At 39.6% G+C, this 16,689-nt stretch overlaps 1 long non-coding RNA gene across 1 annotated transcript in view; it reads right to left on the bottom strand.

Annotated features, from left to right (window-relative positions):
• Positions 1-16,689, bottom strand: part of LOC134733529 (uncharacterized) — a 110,886-nt gene that overhangs the window by 27,129 nt on the left and 67,068 nt on the right. The window contains exon 3 of the long non-coding RNA XR_010117096.1: positions 767-856. This is a non-coding gene — a long non-coding RNA (uncharacterized lncRNA). The remainder of the gene's footprint in view (positions 1-766; positions 857-16,689) is intronic.

The following is a 16,689-nucleotide window of genomic DNA, read 5'->3' as shown; positions in this document are numbered from 1 at the left end:
GCTGGTAGAACATTGTTTCTGGGTGTGTCTATAAAGGTGTTTCTGGAAGAGACTAACATTTGGATCGGTAGCCTAAGTAAAGAAGATTCCCCCTCACCAATGTGGGTAGGCATCATCCAATCCACTGAGTAACATCCACCATTGCCTATCCTTGGACATTAGAGCTGGTTCTCAGGCCTTAAGACTCTAAAACTTACAACTGTGTTCTCTCTCCCTCTTGGTTCTCAGATCTTCAGACTCAGACTGAATTATGCCACCAGCTTTCCTGATTCTCCAGCCTGCAGATGGCAGATGATGGAACTTCTCAGCCTACATAAGCATATGAGCCAATTGCCATAATAAATATACTCATAGATAGATACAGAGAGAGAGAGAGAGAGAGAGAAATTATCCTATTGATTCTGTTTCTCTGTAAGACCCTAACTAAAGCACTTAGGATCAGCATAATTTCTCTCATTGAAATCACCACATCTCCCTTAAGTTCCAGCCAGTTTCACCCTGGCTGGATGTGTTGAGGGTAAGATATGGGAGCTCATGTCACTTGTAAACTGCACTCCAAGTGATGACTTTGCTTTTTTCAACTGACCAATTTCAAAACAAACAAACACCTGAATGACTCAATTGCTGCTATTTCTCAAGCTATTGTATCAGAACACATTGTGATTTACCCAGTTATATCAGGCTGCCTTACAAATAACCTAAAAATTAATATGATCAACAAGTATTTTACCACATCACAGAATCCCACCCATCCCACTCCCACTACCTGACTACTTTCAAACTCGACGTCTTTGGTTCTTGGATTCTTGAATTCATAGCAATAATTTCTCACTGGTAAGAGTTCACTCCAGTAACACTAAAACAAGAACAGGAAACACAATCAAGGAATGATTCCAAAGATGAGGAGGAAATGGTTAGTATAACAGTAATCTTTCTTAAGAATTTTCCAGTAACACTAGTTTTGCCTGTCAGGAGAGCAAAGAATTAAGCATCTTAAAATCAACTCTCAAGACACTTAACATCCATTTTATATACAAGGAAGATTTCAACCAGCTACAAGTGTATAATTTAAAAATTCAGCTTATTCAGCAGAGTGAATATGGAGAAGGTAATTGCATGTCACCAATTTAGAAACATCAATCGGAAGAGAAGTTGTCCACAATCTTTTGTGGTGTTTTTCAGAATAAGGTTAAAGTGAAGGAAACATCTTTTATAAATATGTCAAGGAAAGAGGTTAGGATTATTTCTATCCACTATTTATATCTAATTTCTCCTTTTATTCTTTTTTTTTTCTTTTTAGATGGAGTCTTGCTCTGTCACCCAGGCTAGAGTGCAGTGGCGTGATCTCACCTCAATGCAACCTCCGCCTCCAGGGTTCAAGTGATTCTCCTGCCTCAGCCTTCCAAGTAGCTGGATCTACAGATGCACACCACCAAGCTAGGTTAATTTTTTTGGTATTTTTTGTAGAAACAGGGTTTCTATTAGCCAGGCTGGTCTCAAACTCCTGACCTCACATGATCTGCCCACCTCAGCCTCCCAAAGTATTGGGATTACAGGCATGAATCACTGTGTCCAGCCACCCCTTTTATTCTAAAACTATACCATTGTTGCTATTTGAGCCTTAAATACAACCTACAATAAACAAGGAAATGGACAAACCATTTATCTAAAATGTCCAAATACAGTTTTAGAAGAGTCTCCAGTGAAGGCACTTTTGAAGAGCCAGCATTGACTTCTTGTTGACCAAATAAGTAATTGTTAAAGTAAATCTACCATCTTAAATAACTCAGACTCAATGGAACCCTTTGAAAAAGATACTTGATTCTCAGTAGAAGTGGAATCGTTGATTTTCCATTCCCTCTTTTATGGTTTGAACATAGATGAGACTTTAATCAAACATAATTTGAAATGACACCTGCTATTAAAACATTATTCTATGTGAAAAGCAAGACTTTGTGACTGAACATATGAACAGACACTTTCATGTCTTCCATTCATTTTTGTCTAAATTTCCAAAACAGGTTTTTTATCACCCTGGGAGAAGAACAGTTCTTAGCTGCTCAGGGACTACCTTTAGCAGTACAGGCAAAGTACTTCACTCTCCCATCTCATTCAATCCCTGTTCTTGGCTGTAATACAATTAACTTTAATTGTAATGGCAGCCAGTCTGATGAAGACTGTGGACTGTTAAGGACAGAGCTGAAACCACTATACACTCATTTCCCCAAAGACCATGTACCTTCAGGGGGTAATGACTTTGTGTCATTATATCCTGAGCCAAAATTCAGCTGATAGACTAAAGGGTAACAGTTCTATTTCCCATTACCCAGAAGCCCAGGCTAGTGGTTCCTATTCATGTTGTGATAGTCTCCAATAAGTTTCTTATTAAATTTCTTACTGCTTGAAGCTTAGAAGACTTTCTCTTTAGTGGTATACCACATTTTATCAGGAAGGTATATTTTAGAAAAGGTAAAAAAAAAAAAGAATATGAAGGGTATATCAGAGCAAGACTAATAGATGGTAAGACACTTCTTTGATATATTTAAATGAGAAAAAGAAAAACATAAATATATGTCAGCTCCAGCAAAGAAAAAAAAGCCAACATTCTTGCTTTTTTTCTACTATATTACAGCTTATGTCAGTAGCTAGAAAGATTATAAATTTTTTTTTGGCATTTCAACCACTCTTTCAACAGTATATGTAAAGCACAGGCATAAACATATTATTTATTTAAAACTAAGCATTCAGTTATAGTCCAGAGATCACTACAGAAAGTTGGTAAGTGGATCCCTGAGGCAATGGAAACCAGATTTTTTTCTGTCCCCATAAGACTCATTTCCAAACCCCATAGGGGTTTATCAAGCCCAGTTTCAAGTGTCCTGATCCTTTCAGATTCCAATTAACTTGTGATGTTATGCTGGTTTTAATGTAGGCCTGTGTTGCTCATCTCCAGCGAGGAAAAACCAACATAGGCAATGAGGTTAAGCAAAGTGGTGGTTGGGAATTTGCAAGGGGAAAAAAAAAGTCCCCAAGAGAGAGAACACACATTCTAAGCTACCTTCACTATTATAAAGAGTCTCTGATAACCTCATAGTGCCTGGGCTAAGGGTTGACAACAAAGGTAGGCACCCACCCAATGGCTCTGACAGAATCAGAGATCATGTTTAGCAGGCCTGCTAGAGGCAAACATCTTTTATTTTTAATTTTTTTATTTCAATAGGTTTTGGGGGAATAGGTGGTGTTTGATTACATGAATAAGTTCAAGTTATTTAGTGGTGATTTCTGAGATTTTGGTGCAACCGTCACCCAAGCAGTGTCCACTGTGCCCAATCTGTAGTCATTTATCCCTTGCCTCCTCCCACCCTTTTCCCCCAGAGTCCCCAAAGTCCAATGTGTCATTCTTATTATGCCTTCGCATCCTCATAGCTTAGCTCCCACATATGAATGAGAACATACAATGTTTGTTTTTTCCATTCCTGAGTTACTTCACTTATAGTACTAGTCTCCAGATCAGGCACAGTGGCTCATGCCTGTAATCCCAGCACTTTGGGGGGCTAAGGCGGGTGGATCACTTGAGGTCAGGAGTTCAGGACCAGCCTGGTCAATGTGGTGAAACCTGTCTCTACTGAAAATACAAAAATTAGCTGGGTGTGGTGGCATGTGCCTGTAGTCCCAGTTACACAGGCGGCTGAGCCAGGAGAATCGCTTGAACCTGAGAGGCAGAGGTTGCAATGAGCCAAGATCTTGCCAGTCCAGCCTGAGCAACAGAGTGAAACTCTGTCTCAATAAAATAAAATAAAATAAAATAAAATAAAATAAAATAAAATAATATAAAATAATATAAAATAAATAATAATCTCCAATTCCATCCAGGTTGCTGCGAATGCCATTATTTTGTTCCTTTTTATGGCTGAGTAGTATTCTATGCTGTGTGTGTACATATATATATGTATCTCACATTTTCTTTATCCACTCGTTGATTGATGGGAATTTGGGCTGGTTCCATATTTTTACAATTGCAAATTGTGCTGCTATAAACATGAGTGTGCAAGTATCTTTTCTGTACAGTGACTTCTCTGGGTACATACCTAGTAGTAGGATTGCTGGATCAAACGGTAGACCTACTTTTAGTTCTTTAAGGAATCTCCACACTATTTTCCATAGTGGTTGTACTAGTTTACATTCCCACCAACCGTGTAAAAGTTTCCCTTTTTTGCCACATCCACACCAACATCTATTATTTATTGATTTTTTGATTATGACCATTCTTGCAAGAGTGAGGTGGTATCGCATTGTGGTTTTGATTTGCATTTCTCTAATCATTAGTGATGTTAAGCATTTTTCCATATGCTTGTTGGCCATTTGTGTATCTTCTTTGGAGAACTGTCTACTCATGTTCTTAGCCCACTTTTTGATGGGACTGTTTGTTTTCTTCTTGCTGATTTGAGTTCCTTGTAGATTCTGGATATTAGTCCTTTGTTTGATGTACAGATTGTGAAGATTTTCTCCCACTTTGTGGGTTATCTGTTAACTCTGCTGCTGCTGATTATTATTATTATTATTTTCCTGTGCAGAAGCTCTTTAATTTAATTAAGTCCCATCTATTTATCTTTGATTTTGTTGCATTTGCTTTTGGGTTCTTGGTCATAAAGTCTTGAGGCAAACAGATCTTTACAGCACACATCAGGGACTGGGGAGGGCCCAAGGAGGGCTGGCTTTCTCTACTGTGTCCCCCTCCTTTTTCCTGCCTTACATACATGTCTCTCTCATTTCATTCTTGTGAGTCAATTCTGAAACTGTTGAAAGAAGATTGGCTATACTTCCCATCCGCCACCTAGCAGCCCTCAACAACAACCAGCTTTTCTTAAACTCATGGCTGGCTTCAAAAGAGAAAGCAAGGAGAAAAAGAGAGAGAAAAAAGGTAGACAACATCCAGATAGCAGGGAGGCAGCTCTGAGGCTTTTGCATGGAAGATACTGATTCCACATCAGCAAGCCAAATAGGCACTTTGAAGAGTGCCTAGACTTGAGTCAGTCATGGGTAACAATCTTTGAATAGGATGACTACAGCTGGTCATATACTTAAGCAAGGTTTACACTAAACAATGTGGCCTGTCCCTTTTTTAGTGTTTATTACATTCCATTTGCACTAATCCCCTTGACATTAAAAAAAAATCTTCTATGGATGCAAATTCATACTATATTATTTCCATGCATGTAAATAAACATATATATGGCAATAATAATATTAGCTAGCATGTATTCATGCTTGCTGTGATCACATACTCAATATTACACTAAGCACTTCACTTGTCTTATCTGTTTATTCAACAAACCCTATAAGAAAATGTCCCCTCAGGAGGCTTATCTGTGAAATACTGTACAATCCCTGCACTCAACTGATGAGAAGACTAAGGTCACATAGCCAACAAGTGGTAGAAGAGTTGGGACTCAAACCAAGGTATTTCTGGCCCCAAAGCCATTTTCTTAATCCTTACCCAACACTGCTCTGAGAGCAAATCTCAGATCTCATTTATCTGAGCCTCAAATTCCTCAGTTTAGTGAGAGGACTGAATGGTACTATCTGCCAGTTCTGAAATGCTCTATTAAATGAAGCCTTGCTAACTTTGCAGGAAAAAAACCATTGAGTCAAGATTTACAATCACATCTCTCTTTTGGTCAGAACTTCAGGTATGTTTCTGAATAAGTGTTTCCACAGTTTCCTCCTGTGTGTGGTGAGTCTGAGAATGTCCTCTTTTGTTAAAAAAAAAAAAAAAAAGAATCCTCCCCTAGATTCCACATACCAGCTGTAACCTTTTTCTTTGCCCCTTTTGTAACCAACGTCTCATAACAGTGGTCAATACTTGCTGCCAACCCTTCCTCATTGTCCATTCTGGCCATCCTGCTCCAGTTTGGCTTTTGCGCAACAATCCACAGAAACCCCTCTTATCAAGGTCTCCTTCAGCCTCCATGATGATCTTTACCTGGAAGGAATCTATAGTTCCATGATACAGAAGAACAGGCAAAAGAAAAAAAAAAGGCATCTACAGAACAAAACAACATCTGTGAACGACCTGCCCTGAAACTCCTAAGCTAAGTACAAAATGCAAACACACATCATTAGACATATATTCATTATTTTTCATAAAATATCTTAGTACCACAAGAGTTTCTTTTCCTTATTACACTGATAGTTATTGTGTTCAGGAAAACTGTTAAGTAGTTTAGGTTTTATTTGAACAAATATACCTATTTTGCTATTGCTAGATATCGCCTTAGCATATACTAAGATTATATTACATTTGTTGAGACTACCTAAACTAAAGAAAATTTCAATATTTTGTAGCCATAGGAGCTCATCTGAATTGCCTTCCTTAGGCTTAGGTAGGAAAACAGGCTGAAGGATTAATGACTCACCTAATGTCACATAACTCACATTGGTAGACCTGGAGCTAGAAGCCAAGTCTCAGAATTCAAATTGAGAATCATGCCATAATACCATTCTCCCTTGATATATTTCAAAAGAAGAGTGGATTTGACACAGTGAGGTATGCCTTTTACTAGTGAATAAGTGACAAGACAGTACTTAAAAAGAAGAATTCTGAATCTCTCCTTTCTAACCTGCCTATTCCCAACCTGTTCTCAATATGTGCTTTGGCCACTTGGGAAGTGGTCCCAAGTCATTGTTTAGTCATGTTAGCTATAGTAATTAGATTTGCAAATGTTTCATCATTAAAAAAATTAAATTAGATTCAAAGTTATATCAATAATAACACCATTTTTATTCATTTTCATTCCAATATGCTTTTTGAAGTAGAAAATAATATAGGAGGTACAGTTAAAGCTAGTGCACCAGGAACTTGGCCTGACATGCAGGTCGTCTTAGGGATGCCTCAGCTTGTCATCTAGGTTCTACCATAGGAATGGGAATGCCTGTGTACAATTGTCACCACCATGTATGGCAAAGCAGTGGTTTCAAGATGGCCAAAAGGCAGCTCAGATGTACGGTATGAGACATTCTCACATTGCTTCGCTTTCTTGTTACTAAACATACTACATATTGGGCAGATAACTCTTTAGAACAGAAAAGTTTGGAAACAAATTTTCCTAGATGTTCATGGTTGGAGGACCAGTAGAGGACATAGCTCTCCAACCAAATCCCATTCCATCTGGTCATGAGCCAGATAAGCCAGCCACCGGCTGGGCAAATAGCATTGATGAGATGAAAAGATGTTCCCTTTAGACTGAAGAGATTGGTTTCATAAGAAACCAACCTTGACAAATTTTTCTGTTTCTTTAAAACACAATACTACATTTAAAATGGAGTTGGCCTATGTGTCTTTGACCAAATCTTGTTTTCACTTTTGAAATTAGCAGCAACAAGGGAGTTGGGGGGAAAAGCCACCCTCCTCCATCTCCCTGAAGGCCAGAACAGCAGGTGTGCCTATTTTCAGAGGTAAGTGAAATATTTGCCAAATCATTTGGCACATTTCAACACAAAATGTGCCAAATTACCTGTCAAGGCTAAACGGCCTTTTTAGAAGAAAGATAAATGGCCTTCCATACACATTTGCATGGACCCACAGTGCCATCCAGTGGCTCGTTATATCGGTCACAAGTGTGCAGGGCTCCACTTGTCTCCCAGGGTTTGGTTCCAAGCTGACCATCCTTGTCATGGCATTGGTTTATTTGGTACCCAGAGCCTTTGGGACTTGGTAAGGTGCAATGCATGCATTGAAATGAGCTGGGTTGGAGGAGAGTTGGTGTCAAAGCTTGGATGTCTTGCCTATGGTGTCTTGGTGACAGTACAAGTTTTAGAGATTCCCCAACTAGCAAACATCCATGTACCTTCTTGCATTGAATCAATGCCAAGAACAACTTACTAAACATGTCTAAACATCCCAGATCTTTGTGTTTAGTCTCTAGGCTTTGTCACCTTATGGGGACTGGGCCAGCCAGAGTATAGCAATCAACTTCATTTTACTTCCACTTGGTAAACAATTTTAAAATTCTCTACTTGTCCAATTTCTCCTTTACAATGCTTTTTTTAAGGGACTGAATTTCTCTTTACCAAGAATTCCAGGAGTGCTGGGCCATATAAGTTGATGAAAAGTAAGTAAAGAGGAAGGAAGTTAGGAAATAAAAGAGGGAGGAAGAAAAAACAGAGAAGACAGGCTTGCTTCTCTTCAGACAACTGAAGGGTCAAGCTGACACTATCTCTTCAAATGTCAGTTTCTATAAACTATAGAGCAAACAGGGTTTTTTAAAGGAAAATGGATCTTATGGTAACAGCAGCAGCTGTATGTTCCCATAAAGAGGTAGATTCCTTTTCAGATAGTAGCTGTGCAATGCTTGTAACAAAACACGGAGCCGGACCAATCAAAAGAACTGAGAACTGCTTCACTCACTCACCAGGTTGGTTCTGAAGGGGTCAGAGTTCTCACTGGGGGAACATTCTGGAAAGGAAACACGAATCTGAACAGAAATTACAGATCACTACACATAGGTTGATTCTTTTCCCATTGGCTTTCCCAGCATAGCTGGACAGTGACCTGTAACATGGTTTAGCTTTAAATTATCTGAACCTGTCAGACTACATTTAGACATTTCGGATTGTCACTTTTTCAACTTTTTTTTAAAGGTCCCATCAAGCAAACCCACTGCTCTGATCAGCAACCATACCCCCTGGGGCTATAGCTGCCATTTTCCATTTGCTATTTAATTGTATTTTATTTTAATACACTGTTTGAACTCATCAGAATTGAAGGAAACACAGAGACTATTAACTAGGTTAATATCCCCATTTTACAGACATGAAAATTGAGGCCCATTTTCCAGTCTACCCTTTCTAAGTGAATACAAGTCTTTGGCCTACAGTAAGAAGACATAATAGAAACACAGTCAGTTACTTTCACATTTTTTACATTAAGGAAATATCTCCAAACTTGATGTCTTCAACAAATATAATCTAAGAGTTTGGTGAAAAGATTAAGAGAATAATGTAACTACATTTGTGTCCCCTCCTGCTGCATTCCAGGAGGGGATGTGGAATCTTCAGTGATACGTGGAATGACACACCCATTTGTGCTCTGGTAACAGAGATTCTGAGTTGCCCACTTCTGGTGTCACTAACAGTCGGGCTGACTCATTTGGACTTTGAAGCCTTGTAATGGAGAAATTGTGGTTTTTCTGGATTATTCCATCTGAGATGAAAAAAGACTTAAAAAACAAGTTCTGTAAACACAGTGTCTGATCAAAGACTTAGGAGAATGATATTATATAAATGCCTGTCTGAACAGTAGAAGTCCAATTAGGAAAGGACATGGGAAAAAAACTATTTAAAGAAATCATGATTAGGCTACTGGCTGCCAAGAATGTCTTGCTTAACAGATTACAGATGATTCCCTATTGGAAGAAGGCTTCCTAAAGCACTAGCCATAGGACAGAATGATGGAGAACTGCAGGCCAGAGCAGTTGCTTAGCTGAGATTCAGGGCAGGGGCCTTAAAGTGAAAATCAGTACTGTGTATTCTCTTTTAGAGTCTCTGTCACATCAAGATTCAAGATCTTGTGGTTACAGTACAGAAATACCCACTCTAACCAGTTCAAGTTAAAAAATAAAAACAGGCCGGGCACGGTAGCTCACGCCTGTAATCCCAGCACTTTGGGAGGCTGAGGCGGGAGGATCACAAGGTCAAGATATCAAGACCATCCTGGCTAACACGGTGAAACCCTGTCTCTACTAAAAATACAAAAAATTAGCCGGGCGTGGCGGCAGGCGCCTGTAGTCCCAGCTACTTGGGAAGCTGAGGCAGGAGAATGGCGTGAACCTGGGAGGCAGAGCTGGCAGTGAGCCAAGATTGTGCCACTGCACTCCAGCCTGGGTGACAGAGCGAGACTACGTCTCAAAAAAAAATAAAAATAAAAATAAATAAAAATAAAAAAACAAAAACAATCCCAAAAGATGAGTCAGTTATTGTTAGACCTCATCTGAAAATCAGACACCCATGGGCATAAAGCAAAGTCCAGCTGGATCTCTAATAGGGCCTCAGACTTAGAACTCAAGAGTCAGTAACTGAGTACTGATAGAGATATCTCTCTCCCCTTCCTTCTCTATCAATACATATTTATGGACACCTATATTAATAAGCAACATATACAAAGATTTCATCCTTGTGTAGCTTTGCATTCTAACTTTCCTGCCCCATCCCCATTTGTACACCTCCCTGCCATCTGTTATTTGTTCCATTCTTCTCTTTACAAATGAGCTTTCCTGACTTACTCTTAGTCTCAGTTTCTCTATAACTTCAGCAGGGATTGACTTTCACTATGTTACAGAATCCACCTCTGATTCTCTATGACTTTCTATCTGTAGACTTTTCCAACTAAATGCTTACACTTAGCCACCTCAACCATTGGCTGGCTTTGAGTAAGAAGTCATTCTTAAAAAAAAAAAAGAAGTCATTCCTGATGAAAGTTACAAGGTGTAAACATGGTGGCCTAGGCTAATCTCTTGGTCTCAAGTCACTAATGGATGCAGTCATTGATAGGGTCCTTGATGGACAAAGTTCTCAGAAAAAAATGGGCTGTTGTTGAGGTAGACATCCCAAAATACATCTACTACTTAATTATATATTTGTTCAAGTTTATATGAATACTCTTTGATAAATTTTAGAATATGTCCCTGACTATGCTAGCTAAATCTTCCTTTTATAGCACAAATTTCAAAATGATGTGGTCAATTTATGCCAAAATGTCTATCACTTTCCCATCACTAGCCAGTTCTTCTTTGTTGGTCAGAATTTAGAATCAAGTAGAAATTTGCCCAATTGCTTTCTCTAACTTCTAAACTACGAAATTATCAACAAGACAATCCACCAATTTACCAGATGCTCTGCTTTTGGCAGAATGACACTTGCAGCATATGTCCAACTAGAGTAATGAGGTATTTCAGCAATCTTGTTTCTGTGCCAAATTTCAAAAAATGTCATCCATTTATTGTCTAAGATTCTTCAAGTCTATGTCTAGTTTTGAGGCTATGGTAGTGGTTATGACAATCATGATATTACTTCAGTGTCTCTTTTCTTTTGTCCTCTAGCAAGTTCTTTGCCAGGTCTTATCCTTATCCTAACTCTCAACAGGGTTACTTTGTGGAAAAACTCAAGTAAATATCAATAGATACTTTTACTCATTTAGGAACAAGTAACAGATATGATATTATAAGACCTCAGCAGTGATTTTCTGTTTGCTGTTGGAACTGCCCATTTTAAGAGGTTTTGCCTGGACTTGTTATGAGCCATGTAAAATCCTTTCCACTGCATTTCTGCTCCAGAAGGCTATCTTGCGACACCTCAGTGACAGTGATAAAAAGGGCCAAAATTGGGTGAAGCTCAATTGTGCATTCAGATATATGCAGAAGGTCAGGTAATGTGGTCAGCCTTGGGATGCCATGCTCAGAAGGAGTCTCTGTGAGCATCAGTAGTGTGAGCATCTTGTTGGGTATGTGAAGGATGAATGGGATCATTCTGAAATGAAACTAGAGCTAATTTGTTGAGTGGAATCACAGACAACTGACAACAAGCTTTACAATATTAAGAGTCTTCCATTTGAACTTCACAAATACAGGTACGCAAACATCCACCACGACAATCAACTTGTCACATACTAGTACAGCTGTTATACATCTGTCTGGTTCCTGGCAGAATAATTTTCTTCATCAAATTTGTCAAAATGGGAAATCCATCTGTTGGCTGATGATAGTAGGAACTTTCTGTGCAAGGTGAAGTATAGGATCATCAGAAGGTTACCAATAATGTGGGAAAGTTTAGGGCCTTAGAAATAAATGATTTCTGCTGATACTGTCACTCTTGAATGAGCAACACTCTAGAAGACTGAGCTGAGAAGCTTTTTCTATGAGATATCTTCATCAAAGTATCTGCTTTTACATAATAGGATAAAGTTTATTTTGCCTGTAATTGTATCAGCCATAACCTACTGCAGTTTTAAATTGACTTCTGCTTTTTAAATAGTTCCTATATGAAGATATCACTGAGTCCCCACAATAACCCTGTGAAATGTTAGAGCACTTCATAATGCCTTCATTTAGTATATGGGGATACTGAAAGGCATGATAAATTATACAGCTTGCTCAAAGGCTCTAGAAATTGCATGACTTTCTCAAAGTCATATGCCCTTGTTAGTGAGCAAAGTGACTAGAACATTCTAGGTATTCTGACTCCTGGCCCAACACTCTTCACCACAACACTTTCTTTTCTTTTCTTTCACATTGAGCAAATCTCATCCAATGGTTATTATTTTGGTCCAAAATGGCTGCCTCAGCTCCTACCTTCACATTTGCCTCTCAGCCATAAAAGTAAGATATGAGAAATTTACTTACCTTCCACTGGTTAAAATTTAGCCACATGGTCACATGCAGCCATAGATCACCTGTAAAATTTAGTCTTTTTTAATGAACAACGATGTGCCCTGCTAAAATTCAGGGGGAGTCTATTACTAAAAAAAGAAAGAAAGAATAAATTTGAGGAGACAACTGCCTGCTACAAGTATCCAAAGAGAACAACAAGTAAAAATGGCTCCACTTACATCTTGTTTGGGGTGATATAATTTTAAGAGCAATGTTTTCTGGGTTGAAATGGGGCCTTCTAAATGGCTCTTGGAATGTCACCAAGCAATTGCTTTCCTGGACCACTCAGTTCCCAAAGAATTTTAGTATAGGAGACTTGGGCACAGCTGTAGATAGCACTTTGCAATTTATGAAATTATATCACGATCATTTGATCAACATTTTAGTAAAGTTATCCAATTTCAATATAGAATGAACAGGCTTACACTAAAATGGAAAGGGTGGGCCATGACAAAGAGTGGATGTTGTGCTGAAGCCCATCCCCCAAAAAATAATTAAAGAGCCTTAGTTCTATAATGTTTTCTCATACATCTAATCTCATGGTTCCCCAAAAGATTTGTAATTGAGGCCCTTGGTCTTGGTTCTCATTGTGAAATAAGGATGGATCCTAGAACCTTCAACATTCTTCCACTGGGAGAGCAGTTTCAAAAGAGAAATCCAATAGGCCAAAAGAGAAAGTCTGATGAATAATGAAGCACAAAGAAAGGAGAAGCTGAGAAAATGGTTTCATGGAGGAGCCCAGTATAAGAAGGGGAAATGCACAGCAAATGATGGTGGATGACAGATACAATTCTTTCTCTGGCTACTTTCACCTTTCTTTGAGATTTTTGTTTCTCTCATTCTACTTACATTCACCCTTCCTCTCATTGTGATTTCTGTCTTTTCAGTGGATTTTCAATAATCTGACCTTGCATCTCTTAAATATGACTATATCAGTAGCTCCTTTGTAGCAACTTTGTGTGTGTGCATATATAAAAGAAAATCCTATGGCATCTCAAAAGATAATGACTGGATTCATTCAATTAGAGTCAAGAATACTGTGTTTCTCTTTTGGGAATTTCTCTGGCAGCCCCAGTGACAAAGCAAAGAGAGCAACGGGTGAGATGAAATTCCTTCTTTTGCTAAACCACAAGAGCCCTAGCTTGCCATTTCACAAGGCACTGCCTTTTCCACTCATCAGAGTAAGGCAACAGCCCCCAGAGCAATCTTGTAATTATACACAGCTTTGCTCTTACAAGGTGATATGCAGATTGAGCTCATTTATCAACTCTTCACTTATCAAGGATGATTATTTTAAAGATAGTAAAATTTGCTACCTTTTAAAAACATGGGGTATAGTTTCTCCACTGATAGTTTCTTCTGAATAAAATTATATTGGAATATGCAATTCAGCCTCTAGGCAGAAATAAGTGCTTTTTCACCAGCCCTGTCTTTGTCATCCTGGAGCATAGCTATCATTTGTTTCTAGTGTGTTCTTGTAGATGAGCCATCCCTGCTCATCATTTCAGCACTGGAATCCTTTGGAATGTTCAATCTCCTGAATTTCAAATGCACTGGAAAGCCCACTGCTCATCTCCTTACAGGAATAGTGAAGCCAAAAACAATGTATCTGCATGGAGCTGTAGAGATTATGGGCTTCCAGATATATGTGGACTCCTGATGCCTCAGTTCCTCCACAGCTCTCGCCTATGCCCCTGCCTCTTTCAGATGGACTGCAAATTAAAGCCCCTCCTCTCAGACCTGGGACCTAGGCTCAGCCATGGCTACTGGCTTCCAATATTGGCCTCCTATGGGGCCCTCTTTTGCAGAACAGCTCAAAATAGTGCAGTGTTCCCAAGGAGTTCTGGGTGTCTGGCGTGCTCCGGACTCCTGGTTGCTCACCTTCTACCCCTACCTACCACAATGGTACAGCACCAGCAGCAGGCTTCAGGTTGAGGCCTTCTGCTTAGTTTTGCCAATTCCCCATCACTGATGCCCCTGTAAGATGAGACAATTATTGAACCCTCCTTTGGCAGGAAACTGGGATGCTGTGTCATCCTCCTGCCAGTCTTCAGGGCTGGGGTCTTGCCACTTAAATACAGATTCTCTAGAGAACAATAGCCCACCCTCTTGGCTACTGAACCTCAATTGCCATAAGAGGAAAAATAGCCATTACTGTTGAATGCACACACTAGGCCCTGAGCTAAGCTGGGATTTGTTCTCTTATGGCAGAGAGTCTCATACATGTTGGCTTTAATCTTCAACCTCTTAAAAACATAAATTGCAGTCAAGTGATATCGTATATTTATTTAATTTAGATAATTCAAGTATGCATGCTCCCTCAAAAATTAAAAAATATAAAATATTTCTCACATATAATTTTATATACTTTATTTAATCTATATATTTTGTTCAGTCTCTATATTATACATTTATAAATATATATTGTGATACAATGCAAATCCCAGGCACAGGGCCAATCACTGATAAATAGCAGGCAATCTCTTTGGATTGTCAAACCAGCCATGTCAGAACCTCACTCCACTTTGTTAGCCTGAACCACCAGGCAAATGGGTCCCCAAGTCCCTGCTCAGCCCCCTTCCTACCAAATCCCTAATACTAAGGATGAATGATGCCTGAGTTGCCAGAAACTTTGTCAGCTGACAGTATACCAACAGGGCCATCATCTTATTCATAACACCGAGTACAGTGAAGCACATTTAGAGCAGTTGGTTTGGACACCACTGGAAAGAGAGAAATATTTAGCATTTTGCCGCTAACCACAAAGAGGCACTATTTGAATACTATACTTGGGAGTGGAAGAATATTCATAACTGTCATTTCCCACCCCTTTCTGGATTCTCATCCCAGTTGTGCCTATAACTAATTGTCAGGAGCTAGAGCAAATCATCTAACTCTTCCAGGCCTAGGTTCCCTTATCTGCATAGTAAGATGGTTGAGCCACTTGTTCTTTCTTGTTCCTTCCAACTCTGAAGTTTTGTAGTTTCTTACACACACACACACACACACACACACACACACACACACACACACAGATTTTTCCCATCAGACACCTGGTTCCTGTAGTTTCCCTAAAGTAGAGCTTGAAACTTGCTAAAGAGCCCCAGAGCACGGCTTGACGGAATGTCTTCCAGTCCAGACTTGGTGGTTTGTCCACATCAGAGCCTTAGGTGTTATCTGATATGTACCTGTGAAGTCAGGGGGCTTCCTCACTGTGGGGAGATCCTGTCCAGGATGAAAGCTAGGGTGGTCACACTGGGGAAGATGACCTCTTTCCTGTCAAGGGCAATGGCATGGTTATTATTAATATCTTTCATTCATTTATTTCACATCTTTTTGCACAAAGCCAAAATAAAGAAGGAAAGAAGGAAGGGAGAGAGGAAGGAAGGGAAAGGAGAGGAAGGGAAGGGAAGGGAAAGGAAGGGGAGGGGAGGGAAGATGAGGGAAGGGGAGGGGAGGGGAGGGGAGGGGAGGGGAGGGTGGGCAAGCAGGCCCAAAAGAAGAGTAAATCTTATTGAAAGTCAATTTGAATTTGTTTCTCGGTATAAGACAGCTTCACAAATGGAAAAATTATTATCTATGAGTACAACTTTTCAACTTTAAGAGAGTCAGACAACTTAAGGCCAGAGACTCTGCACAGCAAAGAGCTCCTGCATCCAGGCTTTCTGTCCCAGTAACTCCTATCCAGGTGATCCGAATGAATCTGAAGGCAAAATTCGATTGGATCATTTACTCGCTTTTCTGTGTCCAAGCCACTCTGGGACTTCTCCAACTTCTCTGAACTAATGCATCTCATCAAGCCGACTTGATGTGCTGCTCTGCCCAGCCTTCAGCAGAACATCTCCTGGGACTACCTAAAAGCAGATTACCCTCTTGCTCCTTTTGAATTTGCATCAAGATGAAATCCAGCTCGAGGAAACAGCAAAGGCAGCCTTAAACAGGGAAAGCAAAGGAGATTTTGCAAGACAGCAAACAGCTCTCTGAAGACCAGAGAGAAAGAAGAGGGAATTGACTTCTGCTTTGGTTGACATTAATTGACTTCCCAGGAGTCTATAAGGCCAATTGACCATCTTCTGCCCATAACATCCAGTCCAGGTGTCATTTCCCTCATAAGGTCTCTTCGGATGCCTACCTTCTTCCCCATCCTCTTGGAGACTGGAAATATTCTTTCTCTCTTCCCTCCTTCACACTCTCAGAGCACTTACTATTCCCTACTGTGTAGACTTACTAGTATTATAATATCCCCCTTCTAGATGGTTAGTTCCTT

The sequence above is a fragment of the Symphalangus syndactylus genome, chromosome 18 (assembly GCF_028878055.3).
Source record: "Symphalangus syndactylus isolate Jambi chromosome 18, NHGRI_mSymSyn1-v2.1_pri, whole genome shotgun sequence".
Lineage (NCBI taxonomy): Eukaryota > Metazoa > Chordata > Mammalia > Primates > Hylobatidae > Symphalangus > Symphalangus syndactylus.
The sequence above is the reverse complement of the archived record's forward strand: the minus strand, read 5'-3'. Positions and strand labels throughout refer to the sequence as shown.